Raw genomic sequence first — 27,656 nt, 5'->3', positions numbered from 1 at the left:
TGCATGTCTTTCTGTGGCTGATTGTGTCTGTGTTGTCTCTTGGACACACACTCAGCTTCAGGGTTGAGCCTGCAAACAGGAAAGCAGCAGGCACATCCAGGCTGCTGGGAAGGACACCCTGGCTCTTGTGCCATCCCAGGCTGGGCTCCAGCAGCCGGGTGGGAGCAACCCCAGGGCCGCAGCTGCTGCAGAGCCTCTGCCAGGAGGCCAGGGCCTCTGACAACACCTCAGGGAAAGTCTCTTTGCTTCCTCCACAGCCATGGATTCACAAAAGTACACACAAGAGGGAGATGCAAAGGCCCAGCTCCTGGCAGAGGCATTTCAGAAGGAAGGACTGGATGCTGGATACTGGCTGCCCAAAGTGTCAGAGATCCTGGGAATCAAGTGCAGAGAAGCCCTGCAACATCTGGAATATGAGGACTACCTCAAGCTGGAGTGTAAAGCAGAGCAACCATGGGAGAAAAGGGCGCTCCGGAAACTCCTGAAAATAACAGATGACAAAACAGCCTCTAAAGAGCTGCAGAAGGAGAACATGGAAAAGACAAAGCAAAGGCAAGAAGTGGCAAAACAAGTCCTGAATGATCTGATACAAAAGCACAACAGCCGCAACCACAGTCAGGATGCACTGAGGAAGAAAGCAGAGACTCAGTGGCAAGCCATGGAGATTCCCAAAGAGTTCTGGCCATCACGAAAGGAACCCCTGGTGGAAATGCTGGAGAGCCTTCATAAGCAGTTGGAGCAGCAGCAGGAGATGTCAGCAGGCAGGAGGGAGTACATCCCTGACACCGAGGTGCTGAGGCGGGCGTCGGGGGGACTGGCCCTGCAGGGCATCTACAGAACCAGCAGAGCTGGAGATGTGCTGGCAACGCGAGAGCAGCTCCTCAGGGTTCCTGAGAGATTCCAGCTCGCCGGTCCAGAGCAAGGATCAGTGCTTCACAAGAGGGAGTTCTCCTCCTCTAAAGCACAATCAACTTTCAAAAAATCAATGGAGCAGTTGGGGCTCAGCATCAGCGTTTCTGCCAAATTTGCATTCTGGCGGATTAATCTTGGAGGGGATGGAGATTACAGCAGCTCCGAACAATCACAGGACACCCACCAGTCCCACTCTGAGCAGAGCTACTTCTGCACCACCAAGTTCCAGTACGTGCCCCTGGCCTCCTGCTACTTCCAAAGGCATCAGCTTCGCCTCTCAGATGCGGCTCTGCAGGAGCTGCAAGACATGGAACAGATTTTGGGGGCCACTGGGAAAGAGGATACTCCTAGGTTTCAGAAGAGGTGTGAGAGTTTCTTCAGCAGCTTTGGGTCTCACATAAACAAGGGTCCTCTTCACTTTGGGGGGATATTCTGGTGGATAGCGTCCACAGAAGGATTCAGAGAGGGGAAGCGGAAAGAGGTGAAGCGACAAACGACTGAAGCACTGGAGGGCTTTGTCGGGGCCAGCTGGGGTGGCTTTGGGGCCAGTGGAGGAGGGATCCTGGATGTTTCCCAATCAGAATCAAAAGCTTCTATCCAGGGAAGAGCCCGAGAGAGTTCTGAGACAAATATTCAGCTCTATGTGGAGAACACAGGGGGCCCAGCAGACGCAGCTTCTCTTCCTCAGTGGAAAACGGGGCTCGTGTCTGATAACACAACATGGTGCGTTATCGACCGCGGCTTTGAGCTGATCCCAGTGTGGGATGTCATCCTGTGCAATCACAGTGCAGATTTTAAGTCTGTTGATCAGATGAGCAGAGCCCTCAGGGGTGCGTACAACACACTGACAAATCATGTTGTCGGCACCATTTTTGGGGAGGAACTGGGCAGTGAAGTGCAAGAGGACAGAGATTTCAAGGCAACCGTGAAGGGCGAGGAAATGGAAGTGGCACATGAGGAGTATGTGCACCTGAAGGAGCAAGATGCCAACAGAGCTGAGGCCTCCCTTCTGCTGACGGGTCTGACTGTGACACCAGAAAGTCAAAAGCTGTCCCCTGAGCAGAAGAGGGAGCGTTTAGTTTTCATGGAGGATCACATGAAAGGCTTGTGGTCCACCCGGATAAAGAATCTACTCCAAAAGCACAGAGCTGGTACAAACTGGGACAGGCTGGAACGGGACTTGAATTCCTTGATCAGTGGGTGCTTGGATGACAGATGGGATGAACTGCTGATGAAGAACATACTCAGAGACCTGAAAGACACTTTTACAACACCAAGGCCACCCTGTGAGTCCCAATGCAAGTCAGACAGCAGCCAAATCAAAGCAAATGAAGCCATTGCAAACCAGGAGTTCCTCCAGTTTCTCAAGCGACTTGGACTCGAAAGTCACTATCCCAGAAAAATGGGGATGGGAGATTTCCACACCATCTGCAAGACATCTCTGCAGGACAGCCAGCCCAGCAAGGACAAGGAACTGCCATTATACTTCTTGCAAAAGCTGTTAGCTTTGGACTACCAGGTGAGGTACCTGACTTGCAGGAACGAGAACAGCCCAGGGTCTGCACCTGTGCAAGAAACCCAAGAACAAAAGGGCCAACACTCAGACTCCTTTGAAAACTTCCTTGATAACCTGATGGGAGCAGCCCCTGACTGTGTAAACAGGGATGGCCATGTGCACCCCATGGACCTGCAGATGGCCATTTTCCACTGTGCTGATGACTTCCTGAGACAGACCCTTGCAACCAAGCTGGCGTTCTGCCAACTGGCGCTGCCTCTGCTGCTGCCCAACCCGGGCACTTCACACATCGAGTTCCTGCTCTATGCCCTCAGCCAAATCCAAAGGAGCTGGAAAGAGGCAGAGAAGTTAGGAAAGCAGGCCCAAACAAAGAGTTACAACAACAAACTCATCTTCCAGGAACAGACTCCCATCGTCTCCTTCATCCGCATTGGCAGCTCGGCCTCCTCTTCCAAGTCTCAGCTCCTGAACGCTCTGCTGAGCAAACGCAAACACGACACTTTCTTCCACCGCCACTGCAGAGGCAGCACCAGAGAGCACTTGCTGATGGAAGGGGTGGTGGAGATCGCCTGGTACTGCCCCCGTGGAAGCCCTGATGACACCTTTGAGAGCTGTGTGGCTTTCTGTAACCTGCATGGGGACGCCAGGGATCATGGAGCACAGCTGCAGTTCCTGCAGGACATATCTGCTGTAAACGTGGCTCTTGTGTCTGAGTTGGAGCACATGGACAACAGAGGGAAAAAGCTTCTGGAGGAGCTGTGGCAGTCACAACGGCCTTTGATTTGTCTTCTCACAGAAAAAGAGAACATTGCAACTGGACAATCCAGCAAAAAAGTAAAAATCGGGATCAAGAACAGAAATGAAGCAGAACTGATGGACCAGCTGACCAAAATTATCAGGAATCTCCTGGAAGGGTCGAATCCATGTTTCAGCCTGGATTCCTGCGCAGACAAAGCTCGCCAGCACGGATTCATGGTAGATGCAGATAAGCCCACCTGTGTGACAGCCAAAGCAAAGGCAAAGGAGCTGGTGGACCTTCTGAAGAAAGAGAAGCTGTCTGAGATCAAATCCCAGCTGCTGCCACTTCAAGGAAAACTGTGGTACCAGTGGTGCAAAAAGGACAAAGAACTCACTCGCCTGCAGGAGAAGGGGAACAAGAGCATTGAGCATCATCGCAGCCAAATTGAGTATGAGAAGAAAGCAATAAGAAGAAAGCAACTTGACCAAGCTTTCCCTCTCAACACACTGATGAAATCATTCCTTGGCTTTCTCCATGCCCAGCCAACAGATACCAAGAAATATTTCCTGCAGTGGATGAAGGTCTTTATGGATGAGCTGTCCTGTGGTCGCCTTGAAAAACTGAGGAGAGACTATCACAAGTTATGGACTGAAATCCAGTCAGGAAAGAAAAAACAAGGGAAATACAGTGTGAAGAGAAGTATGTTGAATGAACTAGAAGCCATCTCTGATGAAATCAACGATTCATCCCTCGGCCTGGAGCACCTTTTGAGAGAAGTAGGGCAGATTTATGAAGCTCTGGAATTGATGAACCCCAAGGAAGACAATTTTGCCAAACTGCCAGAAATTGCAGCAGAGCTGATGGTTTTGGGCTATCCTGTGGAGTTGATGGATGGGGATGCTTCTTACCTGCCCCTGCGCTGGGTGGGAGCAATCTTTGACAGCTTAATTGAGAGGCTGGGGGACAAACGAGTGTTTGTGCTCTCCGTGCTCGGCATCCAGAGCACAGGCAAGTCCACCCTGCTGAATGCCATGTTTGGTCTGCAGTTCAACGTCAGCGCAGGGAGATGCACCCGTGGAGCCTTCATGCAGCTCATCCCAGTGGGCCAGGAGCTGCAGCAGGACTTGGGCTTTGATTTTGTGCTGGTGGTTGACATAGAAGTACTTTGTGCCATTGAGATGGGCAATAAACAGTCCCTGAACCATGACAACGAGCTGGCCACCTTTGTCATTGGTGTTGGCAACTTGACTGTGATCAATATCTTTGGAGAAAATCCATCAGAAATGCAAGATGTTCTCCAGATCGCTGTGCAGGCTTTCCTGAGGATGAAGAAAGTCCATCTTTCCCCAAGCTGCTTCTTTGTGCACCAAAACATGGGAGAAGCAACTGCCAAGGAGCAGAACATGGAAGGACAAAGGCGTTTTCAGGAAAAGCTGGATGAAATGACCAGGGTAGCTGCCCAGCAGGAATTCTGTGATGTCTCCTCCTTCAGCGAGGTCATTGGCTTCGATGTGAACACCCACATTCACTACTTTGCTCACCTGTGGGAAGGAAACCCCCCAATGGCACCACTCAACCCCACCTACAGCCAGAACGTCCAGCAACTCAAGAGCAAAATCCTCCAGGCTGCCAAGCAGCAGTCACAGCACAGCATTTTGAGGCTCTCGAGCCTGAAAGATCGTATTGGTGATCTCTGGAATGCTTTGCTGAATGAAAACTTTGTTTTCAGCTTCAAGAATTCCCTCGACATTGCTATGTTCAGAAAACAGGAAACTGCGTTTAGTGAGTGGAACTGCAAGGTGAGCAGTGTCTTCTTAGATGTATATAGGAGAATGAACAATTAAATTCAGAATGGGGACTTGCAGAATGTCACCAGAGAACACCTTGAAGGGCTGGTGCAAGAGACAAGTGATGCCATTGAGAAAGAAGTGAAAAAGTATTTTAGGTAAGACGAAGACCATGACACACTGGTGCAGTGGAAATCAAGCACAGAGCTGAAGCTGAAAGAACTAAAAGAGACTCTTCTTCATGAAACAAAAAAGAAATGTGAGAATCTTATTCATCTACAGAAGGAGCAGAGGAAACTGGATGCAAGGAAGCTGGAATATGAAGATGAGCTCCTGAGAAGGAGTAGGGAGCTGGCTGTGACTCTGAAAGGGACGAGCCTCAGTGAGAGAGAACTGAAGGACAACTTTACTCTTGTCTGGAACAAGTGGATTGCTGAAGTCTCCCGTGCTGCTCCTCCACCAGAATGGGTGGATATCGATGCAGAAATTGAAGATGTCCTTCTAGAGCACTTTAAGGAGCCAGGTTTCCATGCACAGATCAGGTCATTGCCCAAAGGCACAGGATTTTCTTTTTCCCAGAACTTTTTCCCAGAACTCAGGAGCATTTCCAATGCTGATATGATCAACTTGCAGCACATCACAGATGACATCATAGCGTGTGTGAAGGCAAACATTGATAAGAAGGAACAGGTGAAACAAGATGACAGTCGAAATTTTATTCATGAAATACTCAATGAAGTACAGAAAGGTGTTGACTCTGTCCCCAGCAATGCAAAATGTACTTTTAACAGAGAGTACATCATAGATTTGTCTCTGTATCTGTGCAAAATGGCAGCAGAAAGGTTTAAAGCCATGCATGAAGCATTCCAAGAGGCAAATGACCCAGTTGTGTACCTGAACCGCAAAAGAGAAGATTTCTTCCAATGTTTCCAGATTTCCTGCCAAGGAGCCACTTCAATCACAACTTTTGTTGTTTTTCTTTGTGACAAGATTGAACCAGCTCTTAGCCGGGCAATCTTTGAGAGGACGGCTTGAGACATTGCTGAGGACATGAAGAACAAATTATCAGACTTCAAGAGCAACAGAGCCAATTTGGAAGTTTGCATCCTGAGATACCTGGCAGAACAAGAAAATTTTGAGTATTTCAAGCAGTACCTTACCTCTCCAAAAGAGTTTTTTCAGAGATACATTGAGAGACAAGTTAAGAGTCATTGTTTAGATGGGAGTAGGAGGCTGAGGATGTTTTTAGAGTCTTCCCTTGAATCTCTCTATGGAAACATCCTGTCAGCTGTTTCTTTATCAACCCAAATTGTCAAAGACAAAAAAGACAGAGAAGACAAAATCTCTCTTTGGCTGGATGAACTTTGTGGGGAATTGGCAGAGGTGATCAACTTGCCCAGAAGTGAGCTGAAGGGCATCGAGCACCAGGAGGTCACAGATATTGAGTTCCTGAGCAGTGCCATGGCAAAATCTCTTACTGACCTCAGGGACAGGCTCATGAAAGAGTTGGCTGATGCTGACCTGAGCTCATTTTCAAGGCTGCCTCACACCATCCTGGCAGAGCATTTCTCGGGGTGCTGGCAGCAGTGTCCCTTCTGTGGGGCTGTCTGCACAAACACCATGCAGAACCATGATGGAGACCATCAGCTGGTCTTCCATCGCCCACAAGCTTTGACAGGATTCAAATGGTATGGGACAGATCACTTCGTCATTGATATTTGTTCCAGCTCTGTTGCAAGTGACTGCAGCTTCAGATTTCATGATTACCAGCCATGGACGCCTTACAGAACATACCGTGATGCTGGACCTCCTGTTTCCACTTGGAGAATTCTTCCTGATTCATCCATGCAGGCGTACTGGAAATGGTTTGTGTCCCATTTCAGGACACAGCTGGAAGCCTTGTACAGTCAGAAATTTCAGGGCAAAGGAGAAATTCCTGTGGCGTGGCACAGAATTACCAAGCAAGAAGCACTGTCTGAGCTGGACAGGTGTTAGGCCACATCCATGGGAAGGAAGACCCACAGTGGCTTTGCAGCTTAGGAGAACTTTGCACCAGGCTCTCCACAAAATGCAGTAACAATGACAACGTTCTCACACCCAAACAGGACAGTGGTATCCAATTTTTCCCAAATTTGGTGAAATGAGGTGCATTGCTGCAGCCACCTCTCTGCAATGCCCTCGCTTCATGTGAAACCCAGAATCCTCCTGCCTGCCTGCCATAAACATTTCCTTCTGCTTTGTCCTAGAGCCAAACCAAACCCCTCCTTGGGGTTATCAGCCTCGTGGCCAAGCCTGAGCCCAAGGGCAAAGGCAGCACTCAAAGCACCCCTTGGCTCAGCTGCTGTGAGACAAGAAGGGACTGTTGGAGTGTTAAAACAGAGGCCTCTCAAAGTCCCTCAGAGAGAGAACAGTATGTAGGAATTGAATTCAAGTCTTTAGAGAAATAAGCCACACAGACACGAAGTAGAGGTGTAATCTTTAGTTTTAACTAAGTAGAAATATTATTAAGTTGTGTAGACGTGAAGTAAAAGTATAAATCTTAGTTTTAAGTAAGTAAATATATGTTTTAAGTGTCTTAAAGAGCAAAATCCTTAGAAACTTTGAAAAAACAACGTACAAAAACAAGCTTCAGTGACATCTCAAAACTATTGTTTTAGACATAATAAAAACATAGTAAGGATATTACCTACATTTTTCAGATAGAACAGATAGGATATATATACAAATTTTATATAAACTTTTGTATTATGGAAACAGAAACCTAACAGGTCTATAAGAAATGCTACAGGTTCATGTTTTTAGCTCTTAGGTAATTTGTAAATAAAAATCTGTGCACTGGGGAGAGGCTCCCTCTCTTGCTCTTTCTCTTCCTCCACCATCATCATCATCACTACCACCACATGAAAGAAGATGATGAAGAAGAAGAGGAGAACAGAAGAAGAATGACCAGGGAGCATCTGCCTCTATTCAGGACTCTGTATTAGACTGCAGCTTCTGCCTCTGCTTGAGACTCTGTACCAGGCCACAGCTTCTACCTCTACCCAGGATTCTGTACCAGAGAACTGCTGCTCCTGCCTCTGCCCAGGACTGTGCACCAGAGAGCTGCTTCTGCTTTAATTGGGACTGTATGGTGAATGAAATAAATGGGCCAGGAGACCAGCTCCTTTTCAAGGCCTTTATTAAGGACAGCTTTGGGTGGGGAGCCCAAGGGTTCACACACACCACCTCTGCTCCCTGCTCCCACCGGACAATGCTGAGGAGGAGGTGCACAGCTTTATCTCTCAGAAGAGCTGGACCTTCCTTCCTCACAGGAGACCTCAGGGAAGACATCTGCTGGCTTGTGGTCTGGGTGTGTCATGCCAGCTGAGTGCTATTAAGTTGTGTCGACATGGTAAAGAAACTCTGGTTAGTGATTTCTTCTTCTCCACTATTTTCTCAACCTGGGGGTACCATTCTTAGTCTTGCATGTTATGTTGGCTCATTGTTTTTAGGGGTTTTTACCACTGAATGGTGTCCCATGAGCCTTTGCTATCACACACCGTTTTAGAGGGAGTAGTGGAGTTGGGTGTGGATACAAGGGTAGCTACTGGGATGGGGGAAGGGACAAACAGCTAGGAACATTAACAATTTACAAAGACATAGAACATTAACAACAAATAGTCAACACAAACACTTCTAGTCAACTGGGTAGACATACATCAACACAAACATCAACAGTTCATTTATAGCAACTCCCCCCTCTAAAACTTTTATCAGGCTTAAGCCCACATCAATCATTTAAATCAATCTGTTTCTTCATAAACTTGGTATAGTTTTTGAAGTCTCTGATATTTCTTATAAACTTCTTTGGCTGTTTCTGAGTTCTGGTTCCCTTCTTGTTTTTCTTTTTTTTTAAACAGATTTTTTTTCAGAGTAGATCCACTTTTCTTTGATAGGACATTCTCCCAGCAATTTTTTGTTTACAATTCCCTGTATTTTCCTATAGCAAATAGTTTTTACTGTCCTCAACACAAGTTGTTAGCTGTAAAAATTTGGCACAATTAGGGCTTGGGTTAGAGTGGGTTCTGAGGATGGCTATCTGGGAGTCTCCTGCATACAATGGAGAGTAACATTTATCACACAATGTAGTTCCTCCTCTTTGAATGCCCATCACTAGGAGGGTTAATACAAACAGGGGTCCGGTACAGGGCACTTTCTCACCCATGTCTCCCCCCTTTTTTAATCGCATTCAAAGGATCAACGACTCTATGTGGCAAAAGTTTACCCTGATCCTATCTTTCCCCCTGCTGCAATGTTCTTACTGTCTACTATTATACTTCTTATTAGAGGAGTTCACTTTCCCTTTTTATATCAACTTTATTCCTGCTGTCTTTAGGGTCTGATTGCTAGATGTGTGGGTGAATGTTCTATCTTTTCCAGAATTTAGGATCTGTAACAATAAATACCAGCAGTTAAAAACGTACCATCTAATACTTTGCAGTTAATGATAGAAATAACTTAAAACTTTAAAAAGGCATACATCCTAGTAAGTTAAATAAATACATGATAAACACTCAATAGATTTCTTTATGGCTCCTAATATAAATTACTTAAAAACTTGAAAAAGGCATACATACTAATAAGTTAAATCTTTCTTAAATATATTATAAACACTCGATAGATTTCTTTATGGCTACTAACATAGATTACTGAAAACTTTAAAAATGCATGCATCCTCCGTAAATACATTATAAACTCTTGATAGGTATCTTTATGGCTCGTTGGTCAAATTTTGTTTACTTAGAAAATCTTTCACATGGTTTCTTTCTCAGTATTAATTTGTTATCTGTCACTTTGATTGACGTCCGTTAAGTGGGAGCAGAAGTTTGTTCAGTAGATGCAGAGACTGGTCCCTTCACTCTAGAGATGAGAGTCCATCCCGTTTTCTGTGTTCAGACAGCCATTTCTGTGGTTAATAGAATTTGGAAGGGACCTTCCCACTTTGGGATTAATGGTTTCTCTTTCCAGGCCTTGATTAAAACCCAGTCCCCAGGTTGGAATTTATGGATCTTAATTCTTCTAAGGTGCTTGTTATAACTTGTATGTATCTCTTTACACTTTGCTCTCCTTCTTTGTACGTTCTGGTGTTACCTGAGGTGGTTAAGAAGGGTAAGCCAAACATCAGTTCCTAGGGAGAAACTCCTATGTCTGCCCGTGGTTTTGTCCTTACTCTCATTAAGGCTGGGGGAAGGCACTTAAGCCAATTCATCTTTGTTTCTTGTATTATTTTCGTGAGAGCCATTTTTCAATGCTTGGTTCATTCTTTCAACCCTTCCAGAACTCTGTGGTCTCCAGGGGGTATGGAGCTTCTATGCAATATTTAAAAGCATTTGTCATTTAATGTAAAAGTTTTGCTGTAAAATGTGGACCTCTAGCCAAGTCAATAGTATTTATTATCCCATATCTTGGTACAATTTGCTCTAATAAGATCCTACTGACCACCTCTGCTGTTGCTTTCATGGTTGGATATGCCTCAACCCAATCCATTAAAAGGTCTACTATTACAAATAGATATTTAAACCTTTGTACTCAGGGTAACTCTGTAAAGTCTATTTGTATATTTTGAAAGGGTCTCATTGCCAATTCTCCTCCCTCTTGGGCAGTCGTCACATTATTTTTTATTTATTCTTTGACAAATCATGCACTCCCATGTTACGGTTTTAGCAATTTCAAATACTCCAATACACGCATATGTTCTCCTAAAATGATCATACAAAGCCTGTGTTCCCCAATGAGTTGAGGCATGAAGGTTTTCTAGTATTTTTCTTGCCAATGCTTTATTTAGTATTTGCCTTCCGTCGGGCATTTTCCATTCCCCCTTGCTATTTTTAATAGCAGCATGTTTTTGTAATTCTTCTTGCTCTTTTTCACTAAATATCAGTATATCCTCATCTGTTTTGTCTCCATCTTCTTTGCCTTCCACCTCCCTTAACTGAAGGACCTTTTCTGTCTCTTCCATAGCAGCTTTCTTGGCTATCTGGTCTGCCAGGTTATTCCCTTCTATTTCCTTTGAGTCCCCTTCTTGGTGTCCCTTTACATGTACCACTGCTATTTCCAGTGGACCTCAGGGCCTCCAGCCCTGCTTTAACTAGTCCCTCATGGATCAATGTTTTTCCCTTTGAATTAGTAAATCCTCTTTCAGTCCAGATTTTTCCAAATGTGTGTACAACTCCGTAAGCGTATCTTGAGTCTGTATAAATAGTTCCTCTTTTGTAATTTAGCCATTTAAATCCTTTTAATAGAGCATAGATCTCACAACACTGTGTGGACCAATTAGCAGGAAGTTTTCCTTTTTCTAGTACAGTCATATTTTGTCCATCAACAATTGCATCTCCTGATACTCTTTTTCCATCTAGGACCCTTGATGAGCCATCTATAAAGAGGATCTCCCCTCCAATCAATTGGTGTTCCAAAAGGTCTTCTCTAACTTTTGTTTGTAAATCTATGGTTTCCAGACACCAGTGTTCTAATTCTTCTTCTGGTTCACCATATAAGAATTGTGCTGGATTTTTTGGCTCTTGTGGTGGCCAAATCCAAATTTTCATTGTCATTCAAAATCAGTTCATATTTTAGGAGTCTGCTATCTGACATCCATTGGCTAGTTCTTTTATTCAATATGCTTTTTATTCAATATGCTTATAAGGAAACGTGGAGTGTACACTTTGTTTCCAAAGGTCCACTTGTAACTTTCTTCTACTAAGGTCACTGCGGCGGCTGCTGCTGCCTGGAGACAGCTCAGCAATCCCCTAATGCCTGGGTCTGATAAGTTTGGACACATAGGCTATAGGTTTCTGAACTCCACATTGCTCCTGTACAATGACTCCAAAAGCCACTCCTTCTTCGACATTAACAAATAGTTCAAATAACCCATCCAAATCACATAAACTTAATACTGGAACAGGTGTTAATTTTTCTTTCAGTTCAGTCAATTTTCTTTCATCTTTTTCATTCCAATCCATGGGTTCATCTTTTATTAACTTGTCATATAAAAATTTAACTGATTTTGTATGACCATCTATCCATAATTTACAGTAGCCAATTAACCCTAATAATTTCCTTATATCTGTTTTGGTTTTTGGTGCTGGCAATGACAATATCCCTTGAACTCTACTTGGTTCTAACTTTTTGTATCCTTTTCCAATTAGATGTCCTAAATATTTCACTTCTGGTTCCACAAATTGTAATTTCTTTTTGGACACCTTTAGGCCCTTATCCCCGAAGAAGTTCAATAATTTGACTGTGGTCTTTTGGAAATCTTCCTTTAATTCTCCTGAAACTATTAAATCATCCACATATTGCAGAACCTGTGTTTGTCCACTTGGTGCAAATTGCTTTATTAATACTTCCAGGGCTTGACTAAATAAATTAGGTGATGCTGTAAATCCCTGTGGTGACCTGGTCCATTGTAATTGTTGCTTTCTCCCAGTGTCTTCATCTTGCCCTGCAAAAGCAAACCACCCTCTACTTTCCTTTTCCAAAGGACAGGACCAAAAAGCATCCTTCAAGTCAATTACACTGAACCATGCATGCTTTGATGATACTTTGCTCAACAAGTTATATTGATTGGCTACCACTGGAAAACAAGTGATTGTTTATTTACTCCTCTTGTACCAGTCTATACCTACCATTTGTTTTTTTTTACTGGCAATATTGGGGTGTTATGTGGAGACATACACGGTGCTGAAATTCCATCTTCAATTAAACTCTTAATTACTGGTATTGACCTTTGTTTTCCATCTGCAGAAGGATGGTATTGCCTGACCCTTATTGGTGGTATATTGGTATATTTCATCCTAATTTTTATGGCAGGGCTGTGGGGGTTATTACTCTTTCCCTCGGTGGAGAATTTTTCTCATTATCATGCTAAGGAAGCCAGCTGGGGCAGGTCCCTTAGCTTGTAATTGCTCAAGACAACAGGGATGGGTGGTGGGGTTTGAGGAGTTGGGGCGGATGGTTGGTTGTTTTCTTCCTTATGGGGGAAAGTCTCTCGCCGGTCAGAACGCTGAGGAGAGAGGTTTCTCTGCGGTTGGATTTCCCCTGCACCGCTACAGCCTCCTGCTTCTGGGAACAGCGCTGATAACCAGGACCAAACAGTGAGTGGAGTCTTCCTTCACCCTTCTCCACCTGGGACATGGCCCTGTCGCTGCTGCCTCACCTCCCTGCTTCTGCTGCTGCTGCCACGGCTGCGAGGGGTCCGCCCCACTCTCCACCGGGACCGTACAGAGGAGAAGAGTGTGACTGCAAAAGGGACTGGGACTGAGTTTTATTCTGTTTTTGTTGCTGATTTTTCATAGCTGACGTTGTTCTTGTTTTGTCTTGTAGATATATCAATAAAGAACTGTTATTCCTAAACCCATACCTTTGCCTGAGAGCCCATTAATTTCCAAATTATAATAAATTGGAGGGAGAGAATTTTCACTCTCCATTTTAGGAAAAGCTCCTGCTTTTTTTTCCTGGCAGTACCTGATCCCTAAACTAGGACAGGGAGGAATATTCAACAATCCATGGCCTTCTTCTTCTGCCCACACTCTTGGATCTATACCTTTTTCAACTTTTTCTTTTAACATCATTATTTTAGCTACCATACGCCCTCCTTCTGTTACCACACCTATATTCAATTGCACTTGTAAATCTCGGCCTAAAACATTGCTTTCTAGTCCCGGCATGTACAACAGGTCTGCATGCCCTTCCCTAAAGTTCCCTTTTATTTGCACCCTTTCTGTAATAAATACTTCAAAAAGATTATTCTCAGCATCTTTAATTTTACATTTTCGCTCACTTAATTTACATCCTTCCGGTATTTCTTTAACACTCATTCTATCTGCTCCAGTGTCCACTAAAAATTCATAATCTTTGCTCTGAGGGCCAATGTCTAAGTTTACCAGGGGCTCATTCAGATGTTCAGTTTTCTTTCTCAGAGTATAGAGCCCCTGACACCCCTAATCTTCCCCTTTTAAGATCTTCTCCAAAGCATCCTACTCTTTTTCCGTTGCTTCATCCCATTCCCTTTTTCTGCAGTATCTTTTTATATGACCTCTTCCATTACAATAGTAGCAAACCAGAACTGTTCCTGATGTTTTCCTGCCCCTGCCTAGTTCTTTCTCTTCTTCTACTTTTCCTTTTGGTTTGCTTCTTCCAGTCTCCCTTGGCTCAATTTTTCTAGCCCCTGTTGGTTCGCTTTTTCCAGTTCCCACGCTCTCTCTCACAATCATGCCACCATGATTTTTGCCTTCATCTTAGTATTTTCTTCCTCTCTCCTTAGATACACTTTTTGTGCCTCTCTTAACAACTCATTCAAACCCTTTTCTTGCCAATTGTCCCACTTTTCTAATTTCCTCCTGATATCTACCCAAGCTTTAGTTACAAATTGAATTTTTGTTAACACTTGTCCTTCTGGACTCTCTGGGTCCACACTAGAATACAGCTGAAAGTTTCTTTTTAATCTTTCCAGCCATACACTTGGTGAGTCATCCTTTTCCTGTTGACTGTCAAATGCTAATTTGGCATTGCTAGCTCTGAGGACTACCTCTCGTATCCCTCTTATAATGAAAGTTCTGTACTCCCTCATATTTCTCCTCCCATCTTCTTCATTTGGATCCCAGTCTGGTGGATTTTATGGTATTTTTTCCTGTCCCCCTAGGACCAAAACTATTTTCCCACATTCTCATTGCTGCAGTCCAAATTAATTAAATTTCCTCTGGAGAAAAGAGTATACCCAAAATTGAACCTAATTCATCCCATGTATAGATACTAGGACCCAAGGATGGATCGAGTTGCTACGATAGTCCTATTGGGTCCTCTAATAAACTTTTTATCTCTTTCTTAAAACTCCTCACATCTGAGGCAGTCAATGTTGTTTTAACCAAGCCTGTGCCTCCTCTAGCACCTCCCATGGGTACTTACCTCAAAGGTAACAACCATTTGGCTTTCCTCTCCTCATCCTGACATCTTCTGGTCTGATATCTGGTCTTACAGCTGTGACCTTTTAGGTCACCATCTAGCGTACCTGACATTTCTTCCTCGATACAAGGAGGAGCATTTTGGGAGGTTTTGGGGGCAGGGATGTGAATAGGAATACCTTGGGATGTTAGACACGGGTTGGAGGGACAGAGTTGAATTACAGAGGTAGGGGGAGAGAGTGCCAAGGCATCTGTGGGAACCTGAAGAGCTGGAAGGGGACCTGGGAGAATGGGAGGTGACACTTGGGAATTAGGAAGTGAAAAGAGGTGTACAGGGGAAATAAGAGAAGTATGTTCTGGAGACGTAAACAATGGTGGAGATGACACAGTTGAGGTAGTAGAGGTTAAAATAGGGTAAACAGTTAAAGTTTATGTTGGGCTGGAGGACAAAGGAGGGTGGACTGCAGGTGGAGTCGGTGGGAGGCAATCAAAGAGATCCCAACCCCTTTCCAAGTGTTGTCTCATTTTCTGCATCTTGCTCCTTGGATACTTTATACACTTCACTTTCTTATCCTTCTCCACATGTTCTAACCAATAAGCTGCCTATTTTATTTCCTCTGTATCTAATACTCTTGTTAAATACATGCTTATTTAAGACTACACATAACCATTTTTCTTTAGACCCGTATCATGGCAAATAAACAGGTCCCTCTGAAATACTTTCCTTAGGCCAAATTCCTGTACAGTATTCTACCATTTTTATTTTGTCCAAATCTTTTCTATCCCAATCATCTAAGATTTCCCCCAAGGGGCTATCTGTAGGAATATTCTTAAATGAGGTCTTTCTCTTCCATTATCTTCCTGCACTTTTCCCTGCACACTGCCCCATAATCAGAATAGAAACAAAAGCTCAAACCCCAGAAAATCACAGAACAAATTAATATTTTACTTAGGTAGCAATAACGCAAAATGCAAAGATAACAATATAAACAAAGTAGTGTAAATGTTTGTAATAATAGAAATAAAATAGCGTAAGAAACAAAATAAAAGTATATGGCTGTTTAAAGAAATAGTGTGGGAAACAAAATAAAGATGTCAATTTATTTATAAATAAAGCTAACAGTTTCGAAATAAAATATTGTGAGAGAAAATAAATAGAAGATAGTGTAGGAATAAAATAAAAATGGTGGTTTTAAGAAATAAAAATGACAGATATATAAACTATGTAAGAAATGAAACAAAGATGGCAGTTCTCAAACAAAATACTATGAGAAATAAAATGGCAGGTTCCTAAATTAAATAAGGTATGGAACAGAAATCTCGGTTTACATGATAAAATGGCAATTTTTTAAGTAAAACAAACTACTGTGGAACCAAATCATCCATCTCGATCCAACTAATCAAGAGCGCCCTCTTACAGTCAGTGGCCTTCTTACCAGGGTCACCGAGCTATAAGGTGCTAATCTCACTGCCCCAGGGACGTTCTTGCAATAAAGGTTCCCAGCCCAGAGCCCATGAAACCAGCCCAAAACCTCCCCCACCATGTATATGTTGAGACGGCCCTCCTATAGCTTGATGGCCTTCCTACCAGGGTCACTGAGCTATAAGGTGTTATCCCTAGCAATGCGTGCCACTCACACAATGCCTAGGCCTCTGCACGCCCGGAGTCACCGAGGCTGCATAGCTCAGACTAATGGGGGTGTACCCCCTTTTGTGTGCCACTCACACTGACGGCCTCCACACACCCAGAGGGGGCCCTCTTCGTCCCCAGAGGTGCCTCACCTGTTTCTCTGGGCCTTGTTTGGCCTCCCTCACTTCCTGGCCAGCCCACTCACAGGAGTCCAGAACCGCGGTACAAGGAGGTCCACACTCACTTCAGGGGTCTGAGCTGCCAGCCCCTGTCTCACTCACACCACACTCGCTGCTGATCTCTTACCTGATCCCAGCGTTCCTCTGCGTCGCAGGTCCCAGGCTGACCTCTGATCTGGTGTAGGCACCTGTCCCTAGAGGCCCGACAGGGTGGGTGGCTGTCCCATCCTTGGTCCTCTTTCAGTGTGGCAATCCCAGACAAGCTCCCAAGCGGAAATAAGTGGGCCAGGAGACCAGCTCCATTTCAAGGCCTTTATTAAGGACAGCTTTGGGGAGCCCAAGGGGTCACACACACCACCACTGCTCCCACCAGACAATGCTGAGGAGGAGCTGCACAGCTTTGTCTCCTGGCAGAGCTGCGGCTCCCATGTTTACAAGAATCCTCTGGAAGACATCTGCTGGCTTGTGGTCTAGGGGTGTCATGCCAGATGAGTGCTGTTTAAGTCATGGCGACATGGCAAAGAAACTCTGGTTGGTGATTTCTTCTTCTCCACTGTTTTCTCAACGCAGGAGTACCATTTTTAGTCCTGGATGTTATGTTGGTTCATTGTTTTTAAGGGTTTTTAGCAGTGAATGGTGTCCCACGAGCACTTGCTGAATCACACGCCATTTTAGAGGGAGTAGTGGAGGTGGGCGTGGATACAAGGGCAGCTACTGGGACAGGAGAAGGGATTAACATCGAGGAACATTAACAATTTACAAAGACATAGAACATTAACACCAAATAGGCAACACAAACAACAGTTCTAGTCAAGTCGGTAGACATACATGAATACAAACATCAGCAACAATTCATTCATACCAGTGAAAGCTTTAATACAGAACTGATAGCTTTAGACTCCTGCATTTGAAACTGATGTGCTCCTGTAATGAACAACTTTACAGCAACCAACAACTGCTCTGCTCTTTTGAAGATACAAACCCATAACAATCCCAACAAGGAACAGTGCCCCAGAGGCAGTTTTCCTGCAGCAAGGAGGTGTCCTGCTCAGAGAAAGGGCTGTGGCACCTGAGGCCAGCTCCATGCTGGCTGCAAGCTGGGCTGCTTGGCTTTTGGCTGTCATCCTTCCCTCCCTCATTGCAGCCTCCTGCATCAACTGAGGCTGTTCTCCCAGCAGGAGCTGTTGTGCCTCAGGGCTCAGGAAAGCAGGGACACGAGCGCCCCAGGGCTCAGGCAGTGCTTTCACTCCCTGTCTCCGAGCTGCTGTGTCTCTGCCCAGGGCAGCTGCTCCTGCTCAGGTGCCTGGGGCTGCTGCCCTTCCCTCCAGCCCTGAGCCCCGGCAGGAGCTGCTCCTGCCCTTGGCCTGGCTGCTGAGCAAAAGCCTTTGGAATGGCCCGTGTGGAGAATCCTGTGTGCCAGCACCTTCCTCAGCAGCCCTGGGGGCAGTGCTGCTGCTGTCCAGGCAGGCTGGTGGCACCGGAGCCGTGCTCTGGACAAGGTGGCACCAGCTGGCTCTGCCCCAGGGAGCTGTGAGGGGCTTTTGCTGTGCAGCTGCTGCAACCCCGCTGGCAGTGCCAGGGCCAAGCCCTCCTGGAGAGCTGGCTGAAGGGCTGCTGCAGCCTCATCCCCTGCAGCCTCTGCTCATAAAGGAGTTGATTTGGACTCTGCTGCTCTGGGTCTCCTTTGTGTTCAGGGGAGCCACAGCTGGGGCTGACTCGAGCTGTGTGTGCTGCAGACAGGCAGGGGGTGGCACTGGGGAAGGGGGGTGGCAGCAGAGGCTCTGCTCCATTCAGGGTCTCTGCTCCAGGAGCAGCTTCACTGTCTGCAGGGAGAGCAGAGAGGGCAGGAAGCCCCAAACCACAACACAGCGGAGCTGCCTGGAGCGGAGCGGCAGGACCGGGGGTGCTGTGGGGGGCTCGGGGCACAGCCCGGCCGCGCTGCAGCCGCAGCTCTCGGCACTGGGGAGCTCTGGGTGCCGCTGCTGAAAGCCTTGGCACCGCTGCTGCTAGGCTGCCTGGCTGGCACCGTTCATATGTCACACGGACACGGCTGCTGTCACCTGCACCCTTTAACTGGCATCCCCACCAGTCCTTCACTTGCAAACTCTACATGCCTTCTGTCACACACCTCTCTCTCATGCAAATCGGACTCTTTTCTCTTATAGATACCTTCACACACTACTGATCCCTACGCTTAGAGCTGCCCCACACAGCACTGACTCCTTCTTCCCACTCTCCATCACTGGCTCACCCCAAGCTGTCCCTTTCCCGGCCGCCTAACCCTGACAGTCCCCACACATCATCTTCTCACCAGACCTGCCCCTTGCCGGCCGCACGTCCCTCACCTCCTCACAGCACAGCCAGCACACTCCTTCTCTTACTGCAGCAACTCTCGCTCTCATGCTCCAACTCCAGCTGCAAGTGCCTGCAGCTGCTGGGCAGCGAACCCACTCTTTTCCAGCCCCAAACTGATGGGGCACACACAGGTGTTTGCACTCTTGGCAATCAGGACAGCTGCGAGCCATCGGGAAAGATTCCCTCTTGCACTGTCCTTTGAGGCCAGCTCTGCACAGAAGGGGCCGGGGGCGATGGATTGCGCGGGCGGAGGAGCGGCAGGGGGTGGCGATATTGAAAAGAGAGCCCAGCCAAACTGGGAACCGGGGCACACCAAATGCCGGCGCCGGACACATCGGCTACGCCGCCTTGTGCAGCAACAGCCGGAGCTGCAGCTGGGGACAGGGGGCAGCTTTGGAGATCAGCGCCAGATCCAGGGCGCTTTGGCCAGAACCGCTCTGGCACAGGGACACAGGAGGTCGGGACAAGTCCGGGCATCCAGAGCCGCCCTGGGCCAAAGGGCTGCGCCCGCCTGCCGATCTTCCCTGAGCCGGGAAAGCGGGCTTGGAACACGGGGGGAAGGAGGGAAAGGGCTTTGGAACTGGGGACCCGATCCCCAAACCCATCCCCAAACACTCCCCGATTTTTCTACTAACTTAACAATAATATGAAGCAAACGAATAAGCTTAGGGACAGAAAAATCCCCTGGGTCATGGAAAGAATAAATTTTGCTTTCCCAATACGTGCCAAAAAGAATTTAAAAAGACAGAAACGCCGGTAGAATGAGGAAAATGCTTAAAAATCCAATGAATTAAAGCCTTACTTCACAATAAAAGTCCCTCTCAGGAAGAAGAAAACAGAAGACCCGAATAGAATTCAGTGCCCAGAAAACCCCAAATTATCCAACTCACAATCTCTCTCCGGGCAGCGCTGGGGCCCACAGGCTCTCAGGAAATCTGCTGGCAGGTGCTCAGCCCCATCGGCCGCTCCTCAGAGATCCTCTGCTCATCTCCCAGGGCAGCCCAGGCTCCCGGGCTCTCCTCACATCGCCTCTGCTCAAACGCACAGGGCTCTCCTCGCACAAGCAGCGGCCCAAAGGCGGCTGAGTCCTGCAGCCCCTGCAGCAGCCGCTCTCTCCAGGGACTCCCTGGCTACAAGTCCCAGCGCTTCGGGGGCCACTTGCCGCACTCCGGGGCTCCGCTGCTCTTCTTGCCGGGCTGCCGCCACCTTCCTGCACAGGCGTCCAGCAGGGGATGTCCCCAGGGCCACAGGCACGGCCCTCAGCGGCGAGTGACTCCAGCTCTGCTCATTGCCAGCTCTCCTGGGCACTCACTCTTCGGCCACACGGGGATAAAGGACACGAGCCTCCCACAGCGTTCCACAGAGAGCAAAGCCTTTATGATAGGAGGCCACTCTGGGAGGGGTGCCAGGGTGACACCTGCCCGAACTTGATAAAAACAGGGATTTCTATGGGAAAGGCAGGGGGAGGGGCAGAGCAGCAGGGCAAATAGTCTGAGGGCTCAGGAACCAAAGGCAGGGCTGGAGAGCAGCGGATTGCAGGCTATTAGCACAGACAAACAGAGCACGGTGGGGGCACTTTCTTCTGCACAGCAACTGCTGGGGACTCGCTGGGAGGTAAATCTGTGGAGAGGATTGTAACTGCTTCTGGCCCCCAGGCCTTGGCCCTGCAGGGAGTGCAGGGAGTTCCTGTGCTGAGGGATTATTGCCCTGCACATCTTGGGACTTCTGAGCCATGCCGGGAACATCTGTAAAACGAGTTTACCTTTTCTTGTTGTGTAGAAGATGAGAAAAATAAACCACACTTTCTAAAGCAATCCAGAAGTCCTGTCTCTCTGCTTCATTCAGAAAAAAGAAAAAATCCCCATAAGTAGATCCTGGGAGCAACAAGCCCACACTTCAAAGATGTGACATGGGACCAATAAATCCACAGGTAAGAAGCCTCATTCAAACTGAACTCATAATCTCTGTATCATATTATCTGCAAAGGGCCATTGCAAGTAAAATGACAGAAAACAAGTTACATGGTTTTAATCAAAAAGAAACGGGGAATTATCACAGCACAAGCTGGCTTGTAGCTAGGCAATTAATTCAGCCATAGATAAGAAATGCAATTTGATTAGCCTGCTTCAATAACAAGGCCCCTGGGTGAACAATGATAAGATATATTCAAACCCAAACAGAGATTTCACACAACTACATTCCATCCTAAGCTGCAGACACCTCACTGGTCAGAGAGCTGAGCAGCCTGAACTCCCAACCAATCATCTCTCATGAGCTGGGAAATTTCAACCCTCTATTTAAGAAGGGTTCAGAAGAATAAAGAGGATTTTGTCACACGGATCACAGAGGGTCCTGTCCTTGTCTCCAACCATGACCCCAGTTAATGCCACAGGAGCCCAGGTGTGCCCAGGTGGGCGAGAGGCCAGTGGCCCCTGGGCTGTGCCAGCTCTGGGGTGGCAGCAGGGCCAGGGCAGGGCCTGTCCCCTGTGCTGGCACTGCTGGGGCACCTCCAGGGCTGGGGGCAGCTCTGGGCCCCTCCTGCCAGGAGAGCCCTGGAGGGGCTGGAGCGTGTCCAGGGAAGGGAACGGAGCTGGGCAAGGGGCTGGAGCCCCAGGAGAGGCTGAGGGAGCTGGGAAAGGGGCTCAGCCTGGACAAAAGGAGCCTCAGGGGGGACCTTGTGGCTCTGCACAACTCCCTGCCAGGAGGGGACAGCCAGGGGGGGTCGGGCTCTGCTGCCAGGGAACAGGGACAGGACAAGGGGAAATGGGCTCAGGCTGGGCCAGGGCAGGCTCAGCTTGGACAGCAGCAGGAATTTCTGCATGGAAAGGGTGCTCAGGCCTTGGCAGGGGCTGCCCAGGCAGGTTTGCAGTGCCCATCCCTGCAGGTGTCCAAGGAAGGGCTGGATGTGGCACTCAGAGCTCTGGGCTGGGGACAAGGAGGGGATCAGGCACAGCTTGGGCTCCATGGGCTGGGAGGGCTTTTCCAACCTCAGGGATGCTGGGATTCTGTGCCTGTAACACTCCTGCAGCAGGGAATTCTTTGGCTGGAGGAAATATTCCTCTGGAGGCAGGCTAAGCTAACCTGGGCAGGGAGGGACCAAATCCCTGCTCTGCAGCTGATGTGTCCCAGCCCTGCCTGGCAGGGGCTGAGGCTTCCCCTGAGGCTGCACAAATGCCAGCTGGGTCTGCTCCAGCCCTTGGCACTTGTCAGCCTGGGTCAGGGGGTGGCTGCTCCTGGCAGGCTGGAGCTCTCCATACCCAAACTGCAGAGCTTGTTTGGAGGCTGTGGAGCAGGATTTGTGTGTCCACATGCCAAGGGAAAAGCAATCCAGGCCCCCTGCTCTGGTTGGTGTTGAATATCCTCTGCCAAAGCCCAGAGCTCTGTTCCTGTCAGGTGTGGGATGTCCCCTGCCAAGAAAGCTGCAGCCAGGCACTGTTCCTGCTTTGCTTTCTCTGCTGGAGAGGTGTCCAAGGAAGGCCAGGTTGGACGGTGCTTGGAGCAGCCTGGGACAGTGGAAGGTGTCCTTCTCTGGGAATGGGGCAGCCACTGCTGCTCTGGGAATTCCATTCTCACAAATCTCCCAGGGAACAATTCCTTCCCAATATCTCATCTGTCTCTGTCCTCTGGCAGTAGGAAGCCATTCCCCCTAGACCTGTCCCTCCAGGCTCTCATCCAAAGCCCCTCTCCTGCTTTTTTACATGAATGCATATCTGTCACAGTTTACTACATTATTAAGAGCAATCGCCACTGTAACTAAGGGTCAGAGGTCTGCAACAGACAAGTGTTGACTGTGAGCCCCCCAAATCACAGCTGTGTGGAATTTGGACGTAATTCGATCATCTGACTCCAGAAGAAAGGTTCCACTTTCACTTTCTGATGCAGCAAAACGCCTGATTTCTCGGAATTAGCTCACTGACTCTGTAAGCCGCTCCCAGCGGAGAGCCAGGGCTGCATAAAGAGGGGCTGTGCCGGACTTGTCCCGTGCCAGGAGCTGCGGGACACGGCGGGAGAAGGTCGGGCCCTGGGGATGAGCTGTGGGCTGGGAGCCGGGAGCAGCAGGGAGCGGGATCTTGTTGCTCTCCTGCCTCCTGTTGCGTGTGTTTGCCACGGCTGCGGAGACGGCAGGGCAGGAGCAGAGGGCTCTGAGGGCAGCGGGCGGGCGCTGTCTGCTCCGAGCCAGGGCTGCAGGAAGCCGCCTTTGCTGGCAGCCGCTTTGGGGGAGCTCGGGGGAGCCGTGTGCGCTGCGGGGGCTGAGCTGGGAGGGGGCCGGGCTCAGAGCTGGGGCCGGATGGCTGCGCTCCCCGCAGGGCAGAGCCATGGCACTGATGCCGGGGGGGCTCCTGGCCCCCGAGCCGCTCCTTCGGGAGCAGGGCAGCTCCGTGCCCATCAGGGGCACGCACGGCACATGGTGCTCTGGCCCCAGCCCAGAGTCACTTCTTCCTTCTCCTCGCCATGCACGGAGGGTGGCATTCTCCTCTCTCCCAGTGGGAGCGGCACCAGCCGGAGCGCTCTGCTCCCTGGGGACAGCCCCACAAAGGTGTCCGTGTTCCCAGAGCCCCTTTCCCGGGGGCAGGGCTGGGGAAAACACTCTCGGGGGGCTCTTCCCATCAAACGGGCTGCAGGCATTGCCACGGCAGCTCCTGCTGCCAGCCTTGCTGCTTCCCTCCTTTGCTTCCAAGGCTGAACTGGATGCCGAGTTGTGCCCTGAATGTGCTGAGTGCCTCTCTGCGGGCACTGACACGGTCGCTGGGGCTTTTTCCCTGTTCCTGCAGCAATGGGAAGCCGTGCAGGGACTGCCAAGGGTGCCTGGGGGCAGGTTCAGGCTGTGGCTGGGCTGGAGTTAATGTTGTCCAGGGCAGCCTCTGGCTCCTGAGACTGAAGCAGCGCTGGCAGTGCTGCAGTGGGAGAGAATTTGGGAGGGGACAGGGCTGGGACAAGTGGCTCAAGTGGACAAGGTGCAGCAGTGACCCTGAGGCAGCAGTTCCCTTCCTGAGCAGCTGTCCCACACTGGGGCTCTGCTGACCAGGGAGCAGCTGGACATGTGCCCAGTGAGGGCACTTGGTGCCCAAAGTCCCTGCTGTGCTCTGCCAGCACGCCCAGCTTTCCTCTGCTGCTGCACTGCCCTTCTCTGGAGCCAGTGGCTTTTCCTGTTCTGCTGTCCCCAGGGGAGGAGAAGGGTTGGCCTCCAGTGCTGCCTGCAATGAATCTGCCGTGCTCATGGGTTGCCTTCTCCTGACTGGCTGCTCTTCTCCTTTAGGATTTTGGGCCTTTCCTTCCTGCTGCTCTTCCTCCTGAGCTCTCCAGTGGTTCCCATCTCCTTCTGCACAGCCTGCCGTGTGCCCCAGGCCTGCCCCTGCTGCTGTGCTGTGTCCCCTGAGCTGGGGCCCTGGGCTGCCGGTGTCTGCTGGAAGCCAAGGCTGGGAGAACGGGAGCATCTGCTGTGAGGTGGGTGAGGGCAATCAGAGCACACAGCCCTTGCTCAGATTGCCCAAATCTGCAGGGATTCCTGAGGGAAAGCTGCCCCTGAAGGCTCTGGAAGGGTTCAGGAGCCCTCGGATCTCTCACACCCCTGGAATCAGTAGCTGTGCTGGTGAGATTGTTGTGGCCTTAGTGGGACGGAGTTGGAATGCTCAGAAGGATTATTTGCAGGCAATAAATGTCTCCAGCATTGTAGTGAACTGAGACTGGGACAGTTTTCAGGGTTGCATGACTGTTTCAAAAACCCGAAATATTTAAAGGCTGGTGCCAAGTGAAAATATCAGATCCTTTAGGGTGAGAATCATGGAATGATGGAAGGGCCTGAGTTGGAAGGGGCACACCAGGGTCCTGGGATAGGTCCTGGAAAACTTTACTGAAATCCAAAAAGCTCAGATAAACTGGCTGTCCTTGATTAACTCCATGGCTTAATTTATTGTGAAAGGAAATTTAGGGTGACGAGCACAACTTTTCCTCATGTTTAGTGGCTGTGACCCATGACCACTTCTCTCCATATTATTATAACTTTGAAATTATGGGACTTTCAGGCAAAGATATGGGGAAAAAAAAAGAGCAGGTATTTACTAGAGTATAAATACCTATATATATCAAGGGAAAGAAACAACAGCAGCAGCAGCAACAAACAAAAACCAGAAACCCAGAGGCGGGTCCTGACTCAGTCCTGGTGGGCCTAGCGTGTGCTCCCAGGCCTCAGCCCAGCATGCACTGGCTCTGGGCTCCCAAGCACAGAGAAACTGAGAAGCAAGCTGGCAAGCCCTGGTTACAGTGCAGAAGCAACAAAAAAAGCAGGAGGAGAACAAAAGAAAAAACATCCCATAGTGCCAGAGGATCTCAGGTCAGACCCACTGTGCTGCATGATCCCTGTGTTGATCACTGCTGCTGGAGGGAAGCGCAGGCCCCAGCCCCAACCCCACACAGAATCCTGGGCCATCCTTCGCCCATCGTGATATTCCTGAGTCCAGAGGGTGGGGAAACGCTGCAACTCCAGACAGAAACCAGAACTAAAACCAACCTGGCTATGGGATAAGAACCGTCCCCAAGACAGGACCCCAGCACCTTCCAGAGCCATTTCCCAGGGGCTCTCTGTAACTCACCCCTGAGTAGCATGAAGTCTGCTCCCCTCCAGGCCAGGGTTGAAGGTTTGCAGGCACTTTTCCTACTGTCACCAGAGATTTTAAACTCAGTGGTGTAGGAGACTGTAGGAGGCGATGGTGGGCAGGATGGTCGGGACAGACAGAGAGATCTCTAGGCAGGTCTTGGAACGCGTGGTTTATTGCAAAAGGGCGTGGGTAAAAAGGGTCCTGCCAGGAGCTGCCAGCCGCAGCTCAGAGCAGGGCAGTGAGAGAGTAGGGGGTAGTAAGAGAGAGCTAAGAGAGAGAGTTTAAAGGGCTAAGAGTTGTAAGAGGTAAGAGGGTGGTAAGAGAGGGAAGTAAGAGAGCGAGGTACGTTTTCTTTTGTGTTGAATATTCTAATTTCCACTAACCAATCTAATACAAGATACAAATCCTATTGCATTTACATACAGCCTATAATAATAATTACATTACCATTATGTGTTACACTTAAAACCCTAAAAAGTACTCTTTGGACCCCTTCCTGCCAAGCTAGCAGGGTCTTCTCTGACCTTTGGATGTGCTTGTAAGCAGAAGGAATTGTTTAATCAAGAGGGGATTGCTTTTGGTTGACCATCCTATTGTCTTCTAGTTATTTAGTAGCTAAGGTTTGGTATTTCAAAGATGGCTTTCATTTCAATCTCACTTATGGTTTCCATATTCTCAAAATCTTTTGCCAGGCAATCATATTTATAAGGTTTTCCTGATTCATCCTTCCCAGCACAGTGGCTCCACTGTGGCTTTGGCTGAGATGGCCGCTAATGGTCACCTGCCTGATGAGACCCTCTGTGCTAATGAGCAGCAGATGACAGAGGGCACATCTCTGAGTTTGTTCCCAAAGTCTGCAGTCTCTCCTGAAGGGCCACCAGGATGCCCCAGGCACAGCTTTGGGCAGGGATGAGGTGGATTTTCTCCCCCGAGTGTGCCAGGAAGCAGCTCATGGGAAGAGGTGTGAGTGGGGTGTCAAGATCTGCTCAACCTGAGAAGGAGTCATGAGGGTTCATTCGACCCCAGGGTGCAAAAGACAAACAATAAGGGACTCAAGTTTTCTTATGCAGCATGTAACAATGCAGTTTATTGAGTGCCACCAGCTTATTTTACAATAGAGGATAGAAAGAGAGAGAGAGAATAGGGAAATGAAGTAAAAGGGGGAGAGAGATTGGGAGAGAGAGAGGGAGGATGGGGGAATAGCTACCAACAGATGGGATGTCGTCCTTGGGTCATCTGTCGATGTCTTCCATCCATGGGGAGAAAGAGATCTCAGAGAGTCTCTTCAGAAAGTAATCATTTTATAGTCCTTTTCCAAGGCCAGTAGCCTGTGGCCAAAAGATGGGGAGATTTATGGACTATTGTGTTCAGAGGCCCGTGGCTTCAAGAACCAGGTGCAGGAACAGGAGGACACTATAACCAGTACTCTGATGGAGAGCAGGGTACCATGGCAAAGCACCAAGCGCACCTGCACACAGTCCCTTGGCAAACACCCACCTTGGCCAGGGCCGGCAACTCCTGTCCAAAGCGAGTGGTGGGGTCTCAGGGTCTCAGTCTCTGATGATGGTCGTGAGACAGATCAGGGAATCTTTGGAACGACCCTTACACCACCCCATGACTCACGATCATTGTCAGGAGCGCTCCTTCGTGGCGTTGTTCCCAAGTCTTCAGGACTTGTCCAAGTTGGTAGCATATCATGGAAGAACTGAGACAGGAAGGTGGACAGAATAGAAAAGTAGAAAAAAGATAAAGGAAAGCAAAAGAGAAAAAGAAAAATTCAAATAATTGAGTTTCAATTAAAATATACATTCAATTTTTCATTACATAGAAATAATATATTTCAATTCAAAATACAATACAATGAAAAATAATCCATTTTAATCAATATTCAAAATGGAGCACAACTTAAATAAGCAATTTTAATTCATGTTCAAAAAGAAAGGCAATTAAAATAAGTAATTTTAATTGAAAACATGCTTTATCTTATTTTAAATCATACAGTTC

General features: G+C 48.2%; 1 protein-coding gene and 1 pseudogene across 2 annotated transcripts in view; both read left to right on the top strand.

Moving 5' to 3' along the window:
* Window positions 1-27,656, top strand: part of LOC116994221 (interferon-induced very large GTPase 1-like) — a 43,816-nt gene that overhangs the window by 2,635 nt on the left and 13,525 nt on the right. Inside the window, exons 1-2 of one of the 2 annotated variants that reach the window (XM_033055757.1) lie at window positions 23,031-23,069; window positions 24,314-24,501. The gene's annotated coding sequence lies outside the window, so the exon portion shown is untranslated. Of the gene's footprint in view, window positions 1-23,030; window positions 23,070-24,313; window positions 24,502-27,656 lie in introns of those variants that run through there. The other variant, XM_033055756.1, reaches the window with a different exon arrangement.
* LOC116993661 lies at window positions 22-6,949 on the top strand (annotated as a pseudogene).

This window comes from Catharus ustulatus, chromosome 3 (assembly GCF_009819885.2).
Source record: "Catharus ustulatus isolate bCatUst1 chromosome 3, bCatUst1.pri.v2, whole genome shotgun sequence".
NCBI classification, from domain to species: Eukaryota; Metazoa; Chordata; class Aves; order Passeriformes; family Turdidae; genus Catharus; species Catharus ustulatus.
The sequence above is the reverse complement of the archived record's forward strand: the minus strand, read 5'-3'. Positions and strand labels throughout refer to the sequence as shown.